At 36.2% G+C, this 20868-nt stretch overlaps 1 protein-coding gene across 3 annotated transcripts in view; it reads left to right on the plus strand.

The window, feature by feature from the left end:
* Positions 1–823: 823 nt before the first annotated feature.
* The window catches only part of mef2ca (myocyte enhancer factor 2ca), a 60562-nt gene continuing 40517 nt past the window's right edge, over positions 824–20868 (plus strand). For 2 of the 3 annotated variants that reach the window (XM_073829408.1, XM_073829409.1), the window contains exons 1-2: positions 825–1025; positions 6796–6911. The gene's annotated coding sequence lies outside the window, so the exon portion shown is untranslated. Of the gene's footprint in view, positions 1026–6795; positions 6912–20868 lie in introns of all 3 variants that reach the window. The other variant, XM_073829407.1, reaches the window with a different exon arrangement.

The following is a 20868-nucleotide window of genomic DNA, read 5'->3' on the forward strand; positions in this document are numbered from 1 at the left end:
AACAGGGTTATTAAATAAAATAAAAATTTACTGAAATAAAATATAAAAAATACATATATATAAAATTTCTCATTTTCTATTTTTTAAGTACTAAAATAACTAAAACTAAAAAAAAAACTGAAACTAAAACTAATAGCTAAAACTTAATAAATTTAGACACCTGTCCTGAAAATATTGTCACAATAAAACAAAACAAACAAACAAAAAGATTACTAAAATAAAATATTTTTTTTTTCCTTCTTTTATGTTTGTGGATGAAATTGGGCCTAGACATGTTTTTTTTATTTCAGCTAGTTGCAACATTTCTCAGTTAAGCACTAAAATAACTAAAACTAACAATATTTTTTTCAAATAGTACAACTGACGAAAACAAAATAATTTAAACTAAAACTAGAATAAAAAAATATGTATTATAGTTTTAGTTTCAAAAACTAAAACTATAATAGTGCTGTATGTCAACGATACTAAAATTACACTTCTGTGTGATTTACCTCTTTGGCTACAGAGATGTTGCTTCCCCAAGAACAGTATGCTCTTGTCCTGTCAAATACAAATTGAATTTCATCTAAATTAAATTAATCTGCATGAAAAGCTGCAATATCTTTCTGTAAGGGGCAATAATCCTGGGCACTTGTGCCAAGGCCAACAGAGGCCTGCATGTCAGTGATACTTTCATCTAAATATACACGAGACTGACGGCAGCAGGTGAGAGGGGCTCTGCCAGACGCTCGCGCTGAACCGTCACGCATACGGTGCAGGCCGTACGCAAGTGTCTATGTGCTTGTGTGTGTGTGAGTGTGTTATGTCCTTGTTGGGTGCGGTTGGGGCTAGGATGCCATCTCTCCTTCACTGTGGATCGAGATCTGAACTAAACGCAACCCAATTTTGGGTTTCTCTTCAAAGCCAGCTGGTCTGGCTTGATTTTCTTTGAACTTTTTGACATATTAACAATCTTTTTTACCACGACTGGCCCACAGCAGGTGCTGTAGGGTTGACCTTCCTGGAGAAGAACGTTAATCGGACTGGTGAGTGAGCAAAAAGCCTCCAAATTGAACAATTGCTTAATGTTGGCGAAAAAATGACATGTTTGTGGTCAATAAAGTGTGTGTGCTAGCGTGACACTGTGTTTCAACACGTCTCGTTTAGGGAATGCGGACCTGAGAATAGAAATAGAAAGATACAAATTTAGAGAGGTGGGCTTTTTTTCGGGACACGGTTTGCCTTCGTAAATAGATATGTTTGTCTAGGAGATGAATGCGGGAGAGGATCGCCGTCGACTAATATTGTGTCAAGCTTGTTTACGGCTCCTTTTATGACAAAAAAAGCTTCGACGTGAATGTCGCTTTCTTTGTCGGATAGTTTGAGGACTTTATCAAGCCGCTATATGTTTAACCCACATGTTATGGAGGATTTTCTTTTTCCCATTTAACTACTGACTGAAAACTTCCCAAAATTGATGGCCAGATTACTTACAAATTGTAGTCCATTACCGATTCCAAATTACATTTCAGGTAATCTAATCAGATTACTTTTAGATTACTTTTGACCTAACTCGGTTATCACATTGATTTAAATACGATAATCTTGTACTGTAATGATATAAAAATACAAAGAGAAAAAAATATATACTCCATTTGTTGTTAGGAACAACATGAAGTGCATTAAACATCATATTACATGAGGGTTTAACAAACTGGCATTTGTGAAGGAACTGCAGGGGGTTTGTGTTATTAATTAAATAATACATTTAAAATTAAAATACATCTTTTTAAAATGACAGCAATCAAAATAAAACATGTAATAAAAAATATAAAATATTATACCTGTTTACCTGCATGTCATGTGACCATAAGATGTAATCAATTAATAAATTGTATATATTGTCTAAATAGGGGTATTTTAAAATGTAATATAATTTATTTACATATACTTGTATTTTTGGAATCTGATGTAATCGGTAACTACCCATGATTGGTTCCACTTGTGGTATTCCCAGTCAAAAATAACTACCTACTAAAAATAGCTTGTAAATATCTGATTATGCTGCAGTATATTATTACCAAATATTGGTGCCAATCTTTTTATCAATTTGTTTTCTTTCAATTAGCACAGGTTTTGTATTTAGTTTTTGAACTGATTGATCGTTGGACTCATTGATCTGTGCTTATGCACCTTAGTTTTTAAATAAACATTGCCAGAATTATCAACATTTTTTTTTAGATCAATGAGGCCAATGATCAACCAGTTCCAAAGAAATTTACAAACCTGTGCTAACTGAAAGAAAACAATCTGACAAAAATATTGAATTCAAGATTTGGTGATAATACATTCTATATCATTATGGAATCTTCGATTCAATGTTTTTATTTATAAGAGATTTAAAAGCAATTTTTAAAGGTTTTGAACACACCAAATTAGGTTAAGGATTTGTATTTGGTGCCAGTGTACTTAATATTGGAATAAATAAAAAAAACAAATGTGTTAAAATGGTGGATTACTAAGTGTGCACACTAAAAAAATCACTAGTAAATTTCACAAAATTACAAATGGCAAGAAACATTGAATGAAGCATTAAATTAAGTTGAAAAACTGAAATGGTATCTGCAAAAGGTTAATTATTTTAACAACATAGGAGGGATCATACAAAAATGTATGTTATTTTTTATTTAGTACTGACCTGAATAAGATATTTCACATAAAATAGGTTTGCATATAGAGAAAATAATAGTTGATTTAATAAAAATGACTCCTATGCAACTATTACAGAAGGTTCAAATGCTCACTGATGCTTCAGAAGAAGACAATGCATTAAGAGCTGGGGGGTGAAAACTTTTTGAATTTAAAGTTCTGGGTAAATGGATATTATTTTGTCTTTTGGAAAACATGTATCTTCTGTAGCTTCTGAAGGGCAGTACTAAATGGAAAAAAAAAAGATATTTAGACAAAATAAGAAAAAATGTACACATCTTCGTTCTGTTCAAAAGTTTTCACCCCCTGGCTCTTAATGCATCGTATTTCCTTCCAAAGCATCAGTGAGCGTTTGAACCTTCTGTAATAGTTGCATATGAGTCCCTCATTTGTCCTCAGTGTGAAAAGATGGATCTCAAAAATCATACGGTCATTGTTGGAAAGGGTCCAAATACACAAAAATGCTGAAAAACCAAAGAATTTTTGGGACCTGAAGGAATTTATTGAAGAACAGCAGGTAGTTTAAGTGAAATATCTTATTCAGATAAGTACTAAATAAAAATTAACATGCATTTTGTATGATCCCTCTTATTTTGGTAAAATAATTAACATTTTTCAGATTTTTCAAGATGTATGTAAACTTTTGACCTCCATAGTGTTTAGTACAAGTGTACATAATATTGAAACGAAAAGATAAAATTGTGTTAAAATTAGGATTAAATAAGGGTGCACATCGCCCCAAGCGAATGCTATTTGCCAGCGCTAGATCCTCATGTTTCTTTCTCTATAAAGGCCACAGCTGTAGGGTATCCATCAAGAGTGTTTGAGATAATGAAAGGCACATCAAGGGCATTTGAGGTGCCCACAAAACCACCGATTCCTGCCCACAACCACTGCAGCCTTCTCCTCTTACAGCTTCGGTTTCAAAACAAGACGCCGCGATAATGCTATCCTTATGTATCGAGTGTGAGTGTTTGCGCCAGTGTTTATACAGTTTAGACTCTCTGGCTGTCCCGATGGTTGATGCTCTAGAAAAGCTGAACGTGTTCGAGGAGGAAGCGCAAACTGACCCACTTTGGATGTTGAACGTCAATGCAGCAAGATTTGCATGTTCCGCTGCACCGTGCTTAGTTTTTACCGCATGAGTTTGTGTATTCAGCTTGGTTATTTTAATAGAATATTCTATTTTATTTACGTACTTGTTTAAAAAATGTTGAATGAAAGAGTTTGCTAATCTAAGTAATATAAAGTAAAATGCATCATTCAATTAAACGTAAATTATATACATATATGTGTGTGTGCATAATTTGCACTTTTTCTGATTAATTAAAAAAAATATTTATTATATAATTTCTATAGTAAAAAAATACTTTTTTCTTATTTTGTCCTGTTTTATACACCATTTCAGAGAAGGTGCATGGAGTCTCAATTTGCAATTTGATTTGATTCTGTATTTATGCTTTTGTGCATAGGTTTTATGCAACATCATAAATCTAATGTAACATTTTGGGCATAATGTAGAGTAATATGAGATATATATTTTTAAAAGACATACCTGTAAGCATAGATATCAGGTTATGTAACACAACTCAGTTTTGACATGCCTTTAAGGCAGGTTTACAGACACTAATGCCTAAGAACTTGTCAGGTGAGCCACATAATGCGGCACGATTTGAAAACCAGTGAAACCAGAGTGTGAAGTACAACAATGGAAATCATGTTTTCTGTATTAAGGCTTATATGTTGTGAATTACAGGTGTCTTGCCATGAGCAAAACATGCAAACAACTGCATAAGCCCTCTGTGAATAGGTTAGACACGTATAGCTTGAAGTCCTCTGGGATTGCATTAAATAATTTAGCAGCGCAAAATTGAGCAAAATAACTTGAATATATGACAGGAAACTTAGTATTTAATGAATAATTCTAGTGAAAAGAAAAATGCGGTCAATATTTACTCAACCTCATGTCATTCTGCTAGTCAATTAATACAGAAAGACACCCTCAAAAATATTCATTTTGTCCAAAAAGGAGTTGGAGGTAAAATATTTGTCTTTTTAATGCAAGCCTGGTATTTGCTTTAAAACAGAACTTGAATTGTGCTTCAAGACCGAATGTTTATTTTATCTTTTGACTGGGGAACTAGCTGTCTCTTTCTCTCTGTAATGCATTTTATGACAGCAAGTATACTGTGTTTGCATCTCTGCAGAGTTACTCATTTTCATTTTGATATTATGAATTTTATAAAGCATTCATGGAAATATGTGGATTTTAGTTTCAAGAAGAACACCACATTTAAATTTTTGCGACCCGTCATCAATCGGCCATATTGGCGGCAAATGAAAGTGCTGCTGGTCAGACCGGGAAAAACATTTAGAGTAGCCTACTATAGACTGCCAAAAGCCTAACAAATCAAGGAGAAAAGTGCAAAAAACTGTCCGAGGAACAAAAGTCATTTGTGGTTGGCTAAACTAGACCAGGATTTCCAGGGAAAGAATTTTGACAACATTTGTGTTTGTTCTTATTATTTCCGGTCAGGTAGATTAAATATTAGGCTAATATCTTAATAATAATGCTCATACATATCTTTACCACCTATTAACTTTCCTGCTTGCCAAGTCCTTCTCTATATGATTTAGCAGCTTCCACACGTTTTTTCCCGTGGTTTACACAGCATAAATTAGCAACCTATTCAGTAGTACATTAACCGTGCAATCAATGCTGCTGTTTACATCCATGTATCTCCAATATGGCCATTCATCCGGGTAACTGACCACACCGTAATGTAAGCGCAAAGCCTTTATACGGAGTGAATCTCAGTTTCAGTTTACAGTTTTGTTACAGAAAAGAACTCATTCTAAAAATTACCATGACTGACATCAATAGCAATGTTTTACTGAATAGTATCCGCTATTTTTAACCAAAGTAACGTGTTACGTTAGGCGATTTTACCTAAACCGCCGTCATGTTTTGTTTATGGTTGGAAGGTTGTAGAATGCGTTTTTAAGTGTTGCCATGTCCACTTCTACTAAGCAACGGATATTACATATCTTCCCTGGTGAAAAAAAACAGCTAAAACCAGCCTAGGCTGGTATTAGCTGTTTTTTTCAGCAGGGTTTGGGCTTGTTGTTTGGGCTCAATCCCGTTTATAAAGTTAATAAAGTAGGCAGATGCAGGTTGCGATATTTTACTTATCTCCAACCTAATGCGTTTGGAATTAAGTTGATTATTGGCTTGTTCTTGTTTGCTGTTTTTTATTGCAAGATCTGGCAACCTTAACTTACCTCGTTCCTGTGATTTCTTGCACTGCAAGCAACTATGATATGCTTTTAAATAAGTCATTAAAAACTAGTTGTTCACTTCGGTTCTGTACACACTAAGTGTGGTTTGTGTAAATGCGGTTATTACCTGAATGTAGAATGTGGTTGTCAGGAGTGTGTGCAGAACAGGACTGACAACCGAATTTAGCTAAAGTGTGTATGCTGACTTAGAAAACACAAACAATTGCAAAATCCTAATAGCTAATAGCCAAAGCTTCACAGGCACTTAAGATTACCCTCAAAGAAGTATTGCTAAACTTCGCATGGAGGTTTTACCCTTACCCGCAGTTGGCAGCTCTCGGGGAAATTGTTCAATGAAAAACATGCCCCCCTCAGAGTGCCAATGTTCCTTTGTGAGCGTCAGCATTAGCGGCCTGCCAGGAAAAGTGTTGGAAAGGTAAAGGCTTGTCAGTGTTCTGTGTCTATTAAAACATGCACATAGCTTTTCTTGGACAAGACAGGAGTGGTTAAATTCTGTTTCCGCTCCCTCCCTAATGCGCAGTTATCGAGATAAACTTTAAAAAAACTTTAACGGACTCTGTCTCAGCTGAGTGAACAAATACACAAGCCCCTCTCATCGAGCTGTCATGGTTATTGCAAGGATGTGTGGCAAGACTGGATCAAGGTGTAATACTCCAACCCGCCGCTAGTGTGCGCCAAGGAGTCACAGAGACGCATGTCACTGCCGCCAGTCTCTAAACTTCACTCATGTGTATTTCTGATGTTCAATGATTGTTCCCTAGCCTAATAAGTAATTTATATAATTTGATGAATATTTCATTTTTCTAGGTGCCAAACGAAGAACCTGAAAGCCTAAAAAATTATTTGATGGAGACACAAAAACAGTGAGGATTCAGAGGGAGAAGATAGTGAAGTTGAAACAGAAGGTTATGAGCAAGTGATTGGTAAGGTTTTTTTTATTACATTTTTGTTGTTTTTCTCACACACACACACACACACACACACACACACACACACACACACACACACACACACACACACACACACACACACACACACACACACACACACATGTTGGGTTTACATGTTTTATGGGGACATTCCATAGGCGTAATGGTTTTTATACTGTACAAACCGTACTTTCTATCGCCCTACACCTACCCTACACCTAAACCTAGCCCTCACAGGAGATTGTGCATACTTTTACTTCATCAAAAAAACTCATTGTGCATGATTTATAAGCCTGTTTCCTCATGGGGACCTGAGAAATGTCCCCACAAGGTCAAAATCTACTGGTATTCCTATCCTTGTGGGGACATTTGGTCCCCACAACGTGATGAATACCAGGTACACACACACACACACACACACACACACACACACACACACACACATATATATATATATATATATATATATATATATATATATATATATATATATATATAACGATATATTTCGTTAGATATTTAAATTATGTAGGCCTACTTAACAATTGTAATAATTAGACATTTAAAAAACATTATACGTTTAATGTTACAGTTAGATGTATTATGCAGTTTAATAAAAGTATAAAATAAATAAATAGTAATTATATAAAATGATTATATAAATATATTAATAGGCCATAGCAATAAGAGTATTGGTCATTATTGAATATTATATCATAATATTTAACATCTATTTATTTAATTGACTTTGTAAATTAAATCAGATGAAGAAAATAAATAAATATAAAAGATAGTCAAAGAAATTGGTAAGTACAGTAAGTTTCCCTTCAAATAACTGGACACAATGAAAACCGATATGAACTCCTGAGTGCAATTATTTTAGACGCTACGCGACTGACGCTTTGGTTCTACCAGGACGCGTCGCGTCACACGCGTCCGGGTGTGAGTTACTGTACGCGTTAGACCCGCCCCCTTTACAAAGAGAGAGCGAGGAGACAGAATGATTCTCTCTCCTGTGTGACGAACAGACGCTCGTGAGGATCGTGTCAGTAAACTAGAGGAGATCTCAAACACTGCTGATCCACCCAGGATAACTCTGGACGTCTTCAGTTGTTTTTTCCTGTCATTTAAAGAAAACGCTTTTGCTTCCATCGCTGCATGTGTCAAAACCAATGAGAGACGCGGAGTTCAGCGATCATTCTCACATTGACGCGCACATGAAGCGCTTTGACGCGGTTCTGGATTTGGAGAGCGTGTGAGGAGTTCTGGACCGGTGCGTCTCTGACCATTAACACCCGCGTATCCATGCTTTCTGGACCTGACACACTCATGCATTACAAAGTAAGTTGAACTCTCACAGCTAGAAGCTTTCTGGTTAATAGAATAGCAGGATTAGTTAGTATCCAATACCCTAGTATAGTTAGTAGTATAAAACAGAACAGTTTAACACTTAATTCTAGTGAAGTATAGTTTAGGTAATGTTAGTTACTAAAATATATAGAATAGCAAAGTATTGTTTAACAAGCATTAGAATAGTATATACTAGTGTAGTATAGAATAGTATACATATACTAGAATAGTAATAGTATTAAAAAAGAATGGTTTTATAAGTAATAGTTTAAGTAATATAATGGAAAATCATAGAATAGAATCATTTACAAGTAATGTAAATCAAGTATAAGAATAGTTAAATCACATAATTTACTAGAAAGCCATATAATATAAAATAATAGTATATACTACTGTAGTATGGAACAGTATAACAACTAATTTTTATTTTTAGAAATCCAAATATGTTTTTTTTTCCCTCAGAGTTATGCATTGGCTGTACTATTTTAGTCATTTTTATTTATCAAGTTTTAATAATTTAAGTCTTGTCTGGAGTGCTTCTAGGTTAGCAACTTTTCAGCATCTTTATGTATACCACGCTGTGGTAATTGGAGAACTGTAAACAAGTTATTTTATATGGCAGCGCTTACTGAAACGCATTGCTTTACAGTTAACCTCAAGTTTTAATAATTTAAGTCTTGTCTGGAGTGCTTCTAGGTTAGCAACTTTTCAGCATCTTTATGTATACCACGCTGTGGTAATTGGAGAACTGTAAACAAGTTATTTTATATGGCAGCGCTTACTGAAACGCATTGCTTTACAGTTAACCTGGAATATCCAGGATGGGGTTCCCAGCTGCGTAGACGAGAGAAGTGTACTCTGCGCTGGTGCTTGTACAATAATAATGACCAAAGGGCAAAATGTGATCCAGGAAAGCCTAGTGCTCCTCCCTATGCTTAATAACTTTTATGTGGCCTTTTTGTGTGAGTTTTTTTAGTATGCACATTGTTAATATTGAAAGAGCGGCGTTATTGAAAGAACGAACAAATATGTATGATTTTTGATGCAGAGAAGCTTGAAATGCTTGTACACACACAGGAAGCGTATGCCATGCGCTGAGACTCTCAAAAGTATGGCACACACTTCAACTGTTTATTGCCATCAGGAAACTATAAACCTGACGTGTGATTGCATTAGTTAACGGTGAATGATGGCAACTTAACAGCAATAAATCATGACAACAACAGCCACTGTGTTTTCATTCACACAAGCTGTGCACGTCACTTGATAGTTAATAAATAAATAAATATTGTAAGTAAACGTAACATTGATGTTTTTTTATCATTTGAAAAAGCTATAATCGATTTAGATGTTAGAGGCCTGTTGATGATTTCAAAGCTAGCTTTGGCGGTTTGTCGGTTTCAAGGAAAAGCCAGCAGTTTCGTAAAGGTCTAGATGGGATGAAGTTGTAATTGTGGTGTTAATAGCTAGTAGCAGCATATATGGAGACGAGTGGAGTCAGTATATGAGTTGTGTAGGTTATCCCGCTGGGTGGTCTGAGTGCTGGTCAGACCTCCATGGCACTTTCCTTGGTTTTCTTCATTAGCCACTGAGTGAAATGCAGCAAAACCTCAAAAGTATGTCACCATCATCGTTCTTGAAAAAACAGCTGCGCTGATTATACCTCTCAAATGAAGATATTTGAAAAAAGTTCAATGTCATTATAGAAACACCAGGTTTTCGGATGCAAATGTATGAATATTTTGACGAAATTAAACATTCAATGCTTTTAAAATATAAAATATATTTTAACAAAAAGTAAAAGTACATGTATTATTGCTTACCATTTTTTGTAAATATATACTTTTTAATTTTATTATATAATATAAAACTAAAATTTGAATCCACTTATAAAATATATTATACCTATAAATATACCTAGAAAATAGAACTAAAAAATAAAATAAAATAGTTTGTTGTAAATGAAGAAAACCATTGCGTGTGTTCATTATTTTTGCACTCTGCATATTCAACCTGGTTTTTTAAACCTAGAAAAGCTCATAAATGAAACCTAAGCTCTCCTGGTCTGTGGCTTTGCTGATCTTGCTCTCAAAGCAGTTTTTCGGCACAGCTTGATTTTGCCACGAAAAACTTCAGATTTTTTTCCCCCGTCATGTAATCTATCTTTGTCACTGGTGTAAAATGCTCAATTCACTGCGTTACATCCTCCAGTGAGGAGGTTTTCGCACAGAGAACTCTTTGTACGGTGGGCCGTATATAGCGTTAATCAGCGAACACCCCCCCTTGACGCGTGCGTCTGGGGATATTTTTAGTGGATCATGTGTTCATAGTTTAGTGTGAGGTTAGTTAAAGTATTTAAGATGTGACTTGTCGGGTCTGAGGTAACAGATACTGCAACCACTGTAACACGGCACTGGAATACTGTCCAGTTATTCCCATCAGTGCCGTTTCGTTGGGTTTCAGTTTGTCCATCTTTTCGGCCTGGGTTGTTATGACATCTGTACACTGACAGGTTTCAAACAGTGCAAGAATCCCAAGCCAGGTGTCTCTCATAGGACAAATGGACATTCTTGACCTCCTGAGGTCTTACAGAAGTCCAGCTGATGAAGGACGGTTACTGGCAAAGCTTGACAGCAGGAGTTGAGAGCATTTTTTTGTACGTCTATAAATATGATAGTTGCCTTCCTAGATGCTGATTGGTCAATAATGGTGCTAAAATGCAATATAGCACCAGTTATGAGGTAAAACATCTGTTTGCCACCTAGAAATTACTAAATTGGTTTAATAAAGTAGTATTCAAATTTTCAAAAATGAAAATTGTCATCATTTACTGGCTCTCATGTTGGACCCGTACGACTTCTGTGGAACACAGCGTACGATGAAAGTCAATGGGGTCTAATGTTGTCAAAATATCTTCTTTTGTGTTCCTCTAAAAAGATTTGGTTTGACATGAGGGTGAGTAAATCATGACATTTTTGGGTGGACTGTCTCTTTAAGACACTCTAGGCTCTGCTATATGGTGAATATCTCATGCCATATTGCTTAAATATAGCACTGACCTCAGCCAAAAACCTCAACTTTTCTCCATCCTCAAAATTACAGAGGTGCAGTCCGTGTTTGGTTGTAGCAAACTTGCAAGTTTGTGGTCTTTTTTAGGCCTGACCATGTTGCTCGAATCATGTAAGTTTGTCCTTTGATTATGTGTCAGAATTTTTCCGCCAATTCCCACAATGAGGTTTACTTTCAAAATGAGTGTCTAGAGAAGACTAGCATCTCTATTCTGCATTTGAAGTCACTGAAAGCATCGAGAGCTGCAAATTAAATAAAGCAATGTTGGTTTTTGAAGTCGCAAATCCCGCAACACCTCTGATTTGACGCTTGTAAACAGCGTTGGTCTCAGTCGTGATGAGCCATCAATTTCAGCCGCTGCTTTTGTTGTTGAGGGTAAAAAGTTCAGAATTTTATTTTTGGTTCTGCCGCAGTATGTTTGGTAGAGGAAGTCTGCGAGGGGGAGTTTGAGGGGGCCGTTGAGCTGAATACCTGCCGTCATTCTGGTTTGGTTTACAATGCTCCCGAGTTTCCACGTCACTTCCTCCCCATGAGATCGTTCCCATGCTGCTGTAAACACCCACACCCAGACCTCCAGACCGCCAGTGCCAGATCAAATCCAATTCTTATGATGCAGACACTCTGTGAGATAAACAGATCTAGTGAAGCACATCTAGCCAGTAAATATCAGGGGCTGGATTTACGAAATTCTAAAGAAAGAAGTTAAGGAGCTTCTGAAGAATGTTCCAATGTGCAAAGTTTGCAAAAATTATTTAAGACCAGTGATGGGCAAGCTACTTGGAAAATGTAGTGAGCTAAGCTAACAGTTACTCTTCATTAAATGAAGCTTAACTACACTAAAGCTACAGCCTTGGGTAATGTAGCAAGCTAAGCTACAGCATCATGGCAAAAGTAGTTCACTACATCTAAGCTATTTTTTAAAATTTCATTTTTCTATTGAACCAACATCATACCAAGTCAGTGCTCTCTCAGTGATCAATTAAATTGTCAGTCATACAGGCATACACGTTCAGTTTAATTGTTTATTTAACCACTCTTCCAAACCAATTTGGCAACAAAAATCTGTATCATGTACACGCCTGGATTTATCTCATATTTTGGGGGGTTGAATTCTTTCTTGAAAAAAATAAAAACAAAAAAAGCAATGGCACCAGTTTCACAATATTAAACGAATAAAACAGGGAAAACACAAAATTTGTAAATAAAATAATTGTATACATATTATTGAATAACATAGTCTATATATGAATGGGTGTTCGTCAACTGATTGCATGTCGTCAGAGTTTACAGTGTTGACAGCTTCGTAAAAAATAGCCAAATGGAAGCGCTGTAGATTTGTTGTATATAGCTACTAAAATATGACAGACCGCACAAAAACAGCACTTTAATTTACTGCCGTGTTTGAACAAAGATAGTGATTGATTTCATGAATACAGGAGCCTGTTTTTTTTAATTGTCAGAATCTATAGTACATAACAAATACAAAAATAAAAACAAATCACAAACTTTTGCAGTCAAGACTGTGAATAAAAGACAAGTGTGGAATGTAAGCCAGATTTGGCCCAGACTCTGTTACTATCTGGGAAGCAAAGCTAAATTCTATTGTAAATTTGTAAACTGACAGTAAGAATATATAACCGAGTCAAGCGGCTATTTTTGTTTGCAGAAGGTAAAACACATTAACGTAAATTGTAAGTCTTTGAGAGGAAAAATTAAACCGACAGGTCACAGCGGCTAGGCCTATAAGTCAAATTTTATTATATTCTGAAATAAACAGGCCTACAGCGTAAGGTTATGACATTATTTCCCTCACTCCACAACAAATCCTCTAACTTTAATCTTATTCAGAACAGAACAATGATGAAATAAATAAATAAATAAATTTGCCTAAACAATCCAAAACAAATTAAATGTGAAACTGAAAGTAGTTGGGCTTATGTAGACTACCTCTCTTGCCACAAATACAAATGTTTCCATATCTGCAATGTATTTGAAGCAAAATTATTATGCATTGGGTAAGCTTTGTACTTCATGCACATCGATGGAAAATATCATGATGAGCAAAAATGTGCCACGGGACCGGTGGTCATGCTGAACTGCACGTAATACACACTATTTAAATTGACTAGTGTAACTTTTGGGTGACTGTTTTATTTTTCAAATGTGTGCGCGTAACACCAGCGCGATCAAACAGCTAAATATCATATTCTGTCATGTTGGTCATAGTAAAGGCATAATTCAGTACTGCAAAGTCCAAAGCAGTTTGAAGTATTAAGAATATTAGCAAAGATTATTATAATTCGTTTAGACTAGAACACGGTTTCATTCTTATTTTGCTATGGAACCTGGTCGTTTTATGTTTGTTTGTTTTTACTAACGAACCAAAACATTTTGCCTTTCGCCATGAATTTGAGACCCACTCTCTGCCCATCTCGTACTTCTGAGTTTGAGATATTCCCAGAGCACTAGCCTGCTTCAAAGACTAAAATCAAGGCGCCCATCACTAGTTATAATTAGGGATGCACCGAATCCAGGATTCGGATTCGGATTCGGCCGAATCCTGGGCTTTTTGACGGGGTTCGGTTTCGGCCGAACCTTAGATTTATTTTCCACCGAAACCGAACCCTAGACTTGCACTACGACGTCACACGGCCGTTGATTACGTGAAGGTGTTTAGGCTACATAGGACCCGTTCGAATGTAGTACGCTGTAAGAATCTGAAAATGGAACTCGTAAGCAAAAAAAGTTTTGTTTGGCAGTACTTTCCACCAAAAGAAGGCGATTCAAGTCGAGCTTTATGTTCAATTTGCAATGCCAATTTGTCTCGTGGTGGCATGGACCCTAAGCAGTACACAACATATCGCCGATGTTAAAACATTTGCGTCTAAGGGGCCGTTCACATGTCGCGCCTAAAAACGCGTGGAAAACGCTAGGCGCGCCTTTTTCTTCCTTGTCAACAAAGCGCTCGGGCGCTTGCGCTCCGGAAGCGTCTGCCGTTTCTAAGCAACCATCAGCTGCGCTCTAGCTCCAAGCTGCGGAGCGCTTGCTGCATTCTGAAAAGTTGAGATGTTTTTATCTCGATGCGGCGCGGACGCGCCTGGAAAAACGAGCGCGTCGCACCGCGTGCGCGGCGCTTCCATTATGCGCGCGCAAGCCGCGCATCTACATTTAAAATAACGAATTTGTGCGCGCAAAAGACGCTACATGTGAACGGCCCCTAAAACATCCAAAAGAATACGAGTTTTGCATGAAGGAATCTACAGACAGCAGCCAAAATGCAGCAACTTCAGGTACGGCAGCTGGACAGTCACAGCTAAAAACGTGTAATTAAGGATGCGAGTAGGATTCGGTATTCGGTTTCGGATTCGGCCGAATCTTAAACAGTGTATTCGGTATTCGGCCGAACCCCAAAAATCTGGATTCGGTGCATCCCTAGTTATAATACTACGTTTTGCATAGCAACAGAAAACTGTATAATCTGCAATGTGGGCGCTCAGTTTTTTTCTGACATTTAGCTAAAATATCGACAACAAAAGTCTCGACAACAAGTGTTAGACTAAGACACACTTTTCTCATCTCCTCGAATGCAAAAAAAAAAAAAAAACATTAGCCTTTATAAATACAGTGCTGTGTTATAAATACAGAAAACATGTACTTTCAATCAACACTTCTTTATTTACCTCAAGTCTGCAAACACGCTGAGATACTTTAAACTGCGCGCCGCACTTCATTGACGAGAGAGGCGGGAGGAATAATGAGGTTTGACTGACAGTTTAACGAGCCAATGGCGTCACAAGGTTTAGTGGAGGTGGCGTCTCTTACTGACCCAGGATCAGTGATCTGTAGCAGTTATATTTCCGATTTGAGCTTAAAGTATAGAACAATATATAGCTTGTAGCTTTTGTTGACGCTACCGCGTTACTTGATCAAAATAATAGCTTAGCTACTAAAAAGCTATTTGATTCAGAAAACAGCGACGCTACCACCACGCTACTGAGAAATGTAGTTAAGCTAGTAGCGTCACTACTTGTAGCGACGCTACTGCCCAACACTGTTTAAGACCATCTTATTTTTTTAGCTTAAGAAGAAAATAACAGACTTTAGTGTTAGTGTATCTGATTGTCTGATGGTTCTTGCCGAAGTCTCAAATCAACACAATGAAAAACACTTTTGAGTTGAATTGTGCTGCCAGCAGATTGCCGTAAATCGCACACTGTTTTCTCGCCATTATTTTGTGCTGAAATTGTATCATTGAATCATTGTTTATATTATCATCCCTTGTAGTAGTAATGTTTATATAAGACAAGTTGAACTTTAAGAGGTTATTTACGATGATTTTTAAGAACATCCTTTTCAGGAATTAAAATTATTCTTAAGTTTTATTATTCTTAAGAAATGTTTTTTGGAATACAAAGTAAAAAATTAGCAGTTATGAAGATTTTTATGTCTAAAACTTCCTCTGAGCTGTAGAACATACTGTATCTTAATTTGTAAAAAAATCGGTTGACCATATTTTTAACATAAGAGTGGGCGTCATTACTTGAATGTGCATGGCTTCCAATCCGATCTCATGGAAATTTGTACATATTTTACAAGTGTGCTAATTCATATAAATTTGTACAACCTCACTTGTATGAATTAGCTACCTCATAAAATGTGTACGAAATGCAGTGAGATACATTTTTGAAAAATCATCAGTATTTCACGAGGTGGCAAATTCGTAGAAATTTGTATGGAGGACAACCCCTAAACCTACTCCTCACATAAATCATACAAAATTGAACGAGTGAGGACATACAATTTCATAGGAATTAGCCATCGTGTAAAATACATACAAATTTTCAAAAAACATTCTCACGGCAATTTGTACATTTTACGAGGTGGTTAATTTGTATGACCTCAATTATATGAATTTGTGCAAATTAGCCACCTCGTAAAAATGTGTACGAATTGCAGTGGGATTGTTTTTTGAAAAATCTCATGGCAATTCGTACATATTTTACCAGGTGTCTAATTCGTACGTCATCACTTGTACGTATTAGCCGCCTCGTAAAATGTGTATAAATTTTCAAAAAACAATCTCACGGCAATTCATACATATTTTACGAAGTTGCTGATTTGTACAACCTCAATTTTATGAATTTGTGTGAATTAGCCACCTTGTATAAAATGTGTACGAATTGCGGTGGGATTGTTTTTTGAAAAATCCCAAAAATTCATAGGAATTTGTACGAAGGAGCACCTCTAAACCTACCCCTTACACTAAACGTACAAAATCATACAAGCGAGGTTGTACCAATTCATACGAATTAGCCACCTGGTAAAATATGTCTAAAAAAACAATCTCATGGCAATTCGTACATATCTTACCAGGTGTCTAATTCGTACGTCATCACTTGTACGAATTAGCCACCTTGTAAAATACGTATACATTTTCAAAAAACAATCTCACGGCATTAAGTACATATTTTACCAGGTGGTTAAATTGTACGACCTCAATTATATGAATTTGTGCAAATTAGCCATCTCATAAAAATGTGTACGAATTGCAGTGGGATTGCTTTTTGAAAAATCAAATAAATTCATAGGAATTTGTACAAAGGACCACCCCTAAAACTTCCCCTCACACAAATCGTACAAAATAATATGAGAGAGGTTGTACAGATTCATACGAATTAGCCACCTGGTAAAATATGTATGAAAAAACAATCTCATGGCAATTCGTACATATTTTACGAGGTGGCTAACTCGTACAACCTCTCTTGTACGAATGAGCCACCGTGTAAAATAAGTATACATTTTCAAAAAACAATCTCACGGCAATTTGTACATATTTTACTAGGTGGTTAATTCATACGACCTCACTTGTACGAATTAGCCATCACGTAAAACACGTATGCTTTTTCAAAAATAAACCTCACAGCAATTTGTACATATTTTACCAGGTGGTTAATTTGTGCAACCTCAATTTCACAAATTTGTGCAAATTAGCCACCTCGTAAAAATGTGTACGAATTGCGGTGGGATTGCTTTTTAAAAATCAAAAAAATTCATAGGAATTTGTACAAAGGACCACCCCTAAACTGACCCCTCACACAAATCATACAAAATCAAACGAGTGAGGTTGTACAAATTCATACGAACTAGCCCCCTGGTAAAATATGTATGAAAAAACGATCTCATGGCAATTCGTACATATCTTACCAGGTGTCATATGTCAACCTCACTTGTACAAATGAGCCACCTCGTAAAATACGTAAACTTTTTCAAATATAAATCTCACAGCAATTTCTACATGTTACAAGGTGGTTAATTTGTATGACTTCAATTGTACGAATTTGTGGGAATTAGCCACTTCGTACAATTTGTACACTTCGAATTAGCCTACGAGTGAGGATTGCAATTGCTATTTCTTATTTTGATTTATTGTCATATTATAAACACACTGGTTTGTTACGCAAATAGTTTTACCGTTTATTTTAGTTATTCTTCTGTTTATTTACCTATAGTGCCTAATAAATCAAAAGTCTCAGACGTTCATAGAAACTAGCTTATTTCTATGTTGCAAAATAAGGTGGATAGACTAGCATCACTATTTCTGATCCTTTACTTAAGGTTAATGATTTAAACAAACCATCAAAATGAAATATTGAACTTCAGGCTTTAATTCAAAGGATCGGAGGTAGAAATGGCCACCTGCTTTCTTCAGGTCACTTACCTGCTGCGTGAGAGCACGGTCCTGTACACGCTGCCAGCGGCTCAGAGTGCCAAGAGCGGAGAGATCAGCCTACACCGTGAGACTCGCTCTGATGTCAGAGCCAACCAGCTGGCAGGATCTGTTCTCCACGTCGGGCAACCTGACAAAAACACTTAAGGATATTGATCACAGGTCCGTGTCTAAGCCATGAACTGCTAACAGCAGGGCAAGTATGCATTTACTCTTGGCCAATATTATAGTCTGCTTTTGCCATAAAAATTTCCATTATATTTATTATTATTGTTATTATTGTAACTGATAGATTTTGCTGCATTATAACAAACAAAACAAAGTTCACCAAGGCTGCCCTCATTTGATCAAAAATCAGCAATATTCTGAAATATTATTACAAATTTAAATAACAGTTTTCTATTTTGATTTATTTTAAAATTGAATACATTCTTGTGATGGCAAAGTTGAATTTTTAGCATCATTACTCCAGTCTTCAGGGTCACGTGATTCTTCAGAAATCATTCTAATAATGTTAAATTGGTTCTAAATAAACATTTATTATTATTATCAAGGTTAAAATCAATTGTGCAGCTTAATATGTTTTTGAAAACCATGATGATCATGGAATAGATTATCATGATTTGTAAAGTTAAATTTTTTGATTTTAGCTAAGGTATAGATTTAAAGAGCACACATTGAGCAGCACAGAATTAATGTCATCAATGCAGTGCTTTTAAAATAATGTAACAGAAAACAGAAGTGATATCTTAGCATGTGGCTACGAATGGCCACAGAGTTTCAGTTGGCAGTGTGTATCGGTTAGCGGTGAAGCGCAAACACGACGCACACACTGAGAGAACACAGCTGTGTGACACACATCTCCACAGCAAAAGGAAGCCATGCAAATGAGCAACCAACTATGAGCAATGCGCCAAAATGCCTTGTGCTCTCTCTGTCATAGTTTTGAGTTATTCGCCAGAATATTAACCAGAATGTTGCTAATGGCTAGATTGTAGCTGACGGTGATTGCAAGCTTCGCTTTTGTAATTAGGTCGCTGAAAGTCCTGCAAAAAAACTAGGACATAATTTGAGATTTTCTATTGATTTGAGCATATAAGGAAGTGTAGCATACCAGGCTAGGCTAAATGTGATTTTAGAGAAAATGTCTTGAATTAGTTTATTAGTATTAGTAAGAATTTTACCACATTAGCAAATTTTTCAATTAAGTTTTTTTAAACATAAGTGTAATATAATTCTGTGAAGGTTATGCTATAAAATGTTTTATATGTGCCAGCAAGCTTAGTTAAAAGTGAAATTTATTTTAGTTTCATTAATATGCTATTACAGTTTTTGCCAGTAGTTTGAATTTGTATAATTATCTTTTTTTCACTTTAATTTTATTTAAAAAAAAAAAAAAGACTAAAAATGTTAAAATACACAAAATATTTAAAATATATATATATATGTTCCAAAATTTGTGTTTAATCTAGGGCTGTCCCCGACTATGAATTTTCATAGTCGAATCAGAATTTTCGAATCTTTCTATAGTCGACCGATAGTCGAATCATTATGTGCGTGTGTGAATGGGTTGGGAGGGGCACGACACTATAGTCAGCAGGAGGGTAAAACTATTTTTATTTTATTTTATAAGCGACCAAAACTGCCTGCCAACTGACAGACAAACTTATTTAGGTTTAAATAAAAACACAGAACGCGTCTTTTAGTTCTAAAAACGCGAGGCGCACAGCACTGCCTTTTTTGGTAACTTTTAATGAAAGAGCAGTGTGCTGCGGTTTTTTTATGTTGCTAAGCAACGACCAAAACAGCTGTCCTGTCAGTCAATTCAAAGGATTATAGCGCGAGCGCTCTAACTTAGTTTTTTGCTGTTAAGTAAACTGTCATATTAGCAGAAACCCTAAATAATACAGCTCCGGGTTACCCACGATAGACACCAAAGGTTTCTCCTCCATTTCTTGCAGTCTCCGGACTTTTTAAGCAACGGTAAACTTTCGCCATCACAACAGAAGACCCGCATCTCCATTCATTCGATTGGACAATGGAAAAGAACGCGAATGACGTTGGGTGTTTTTCCGCTCAGAGTTGATTTTTTTTTTTTCAACTTCAGGCGCTCAGAGCGCTCCTGCAAAACGCGAGGCGCAGCAGCCGGGGGCGCATAAACAGGGCACAGAACGCTCACTGCCAACAGAAAACCATTCAAAAGAGGCGCCTCCAACTGCAAAAACGCGTCAAGATGGTCCTCATCTCGTCATGCATCAGAGAAAGTGAAAATTAAATTTGTCACAGGGGTGGTTGGAATTATTCACAAACACGTTAAAAATATTTACTGAACGCTTCTTTCTTTTCACTTTTGTTTTTACTGCATTATCATAATCAAAGGCTGTATATAACTTAATATAACCGTACAAAACCAGTAGTTCTGTGTGCAATTAGACATTGAGCACCCCCATATTGGCAAAATGGTATGATGCTCGTTTCACCCGCGAAGATTCGACTGTGAGATCGGTGGTCGAATCAGGCTCCGCATATCGATGCATCGAATCTTCGACTATTCGGGGACAGCCCTAGTTTAATCTTTTTTTTTTTGTATTTTTTTTATATTATTATATTTTTATTAGTATTTTTAACTATAAATGTGTAGGCTTTTTTTTTTTTTTTTTTTTTTTTACTGAATACGATTAACAGAATGATTTTCTTTGGCAGTGTGAGCCAAAGTCATATCTCTCTAATCTCACACTAAGCGGACAGCATCAACCTGGACTCACATGGCCCACGGCTGTTCATGCACAGCGCTCCTCCAGGAGC

This window comes from Garra rufa, chromosome 23 (genome assembly GCF_049309525.1).
Source record: "Garra rufa chromosome 23, GarRuf1.0, whole genome shotgun sequence".
In the NCBI taxonomy this organism is placed as follows: Eukaryota; Metazoa; Chordata; class Actinopteri; order Cypriniformes; family Cyprinidae; genus Garra; species Garra rufa.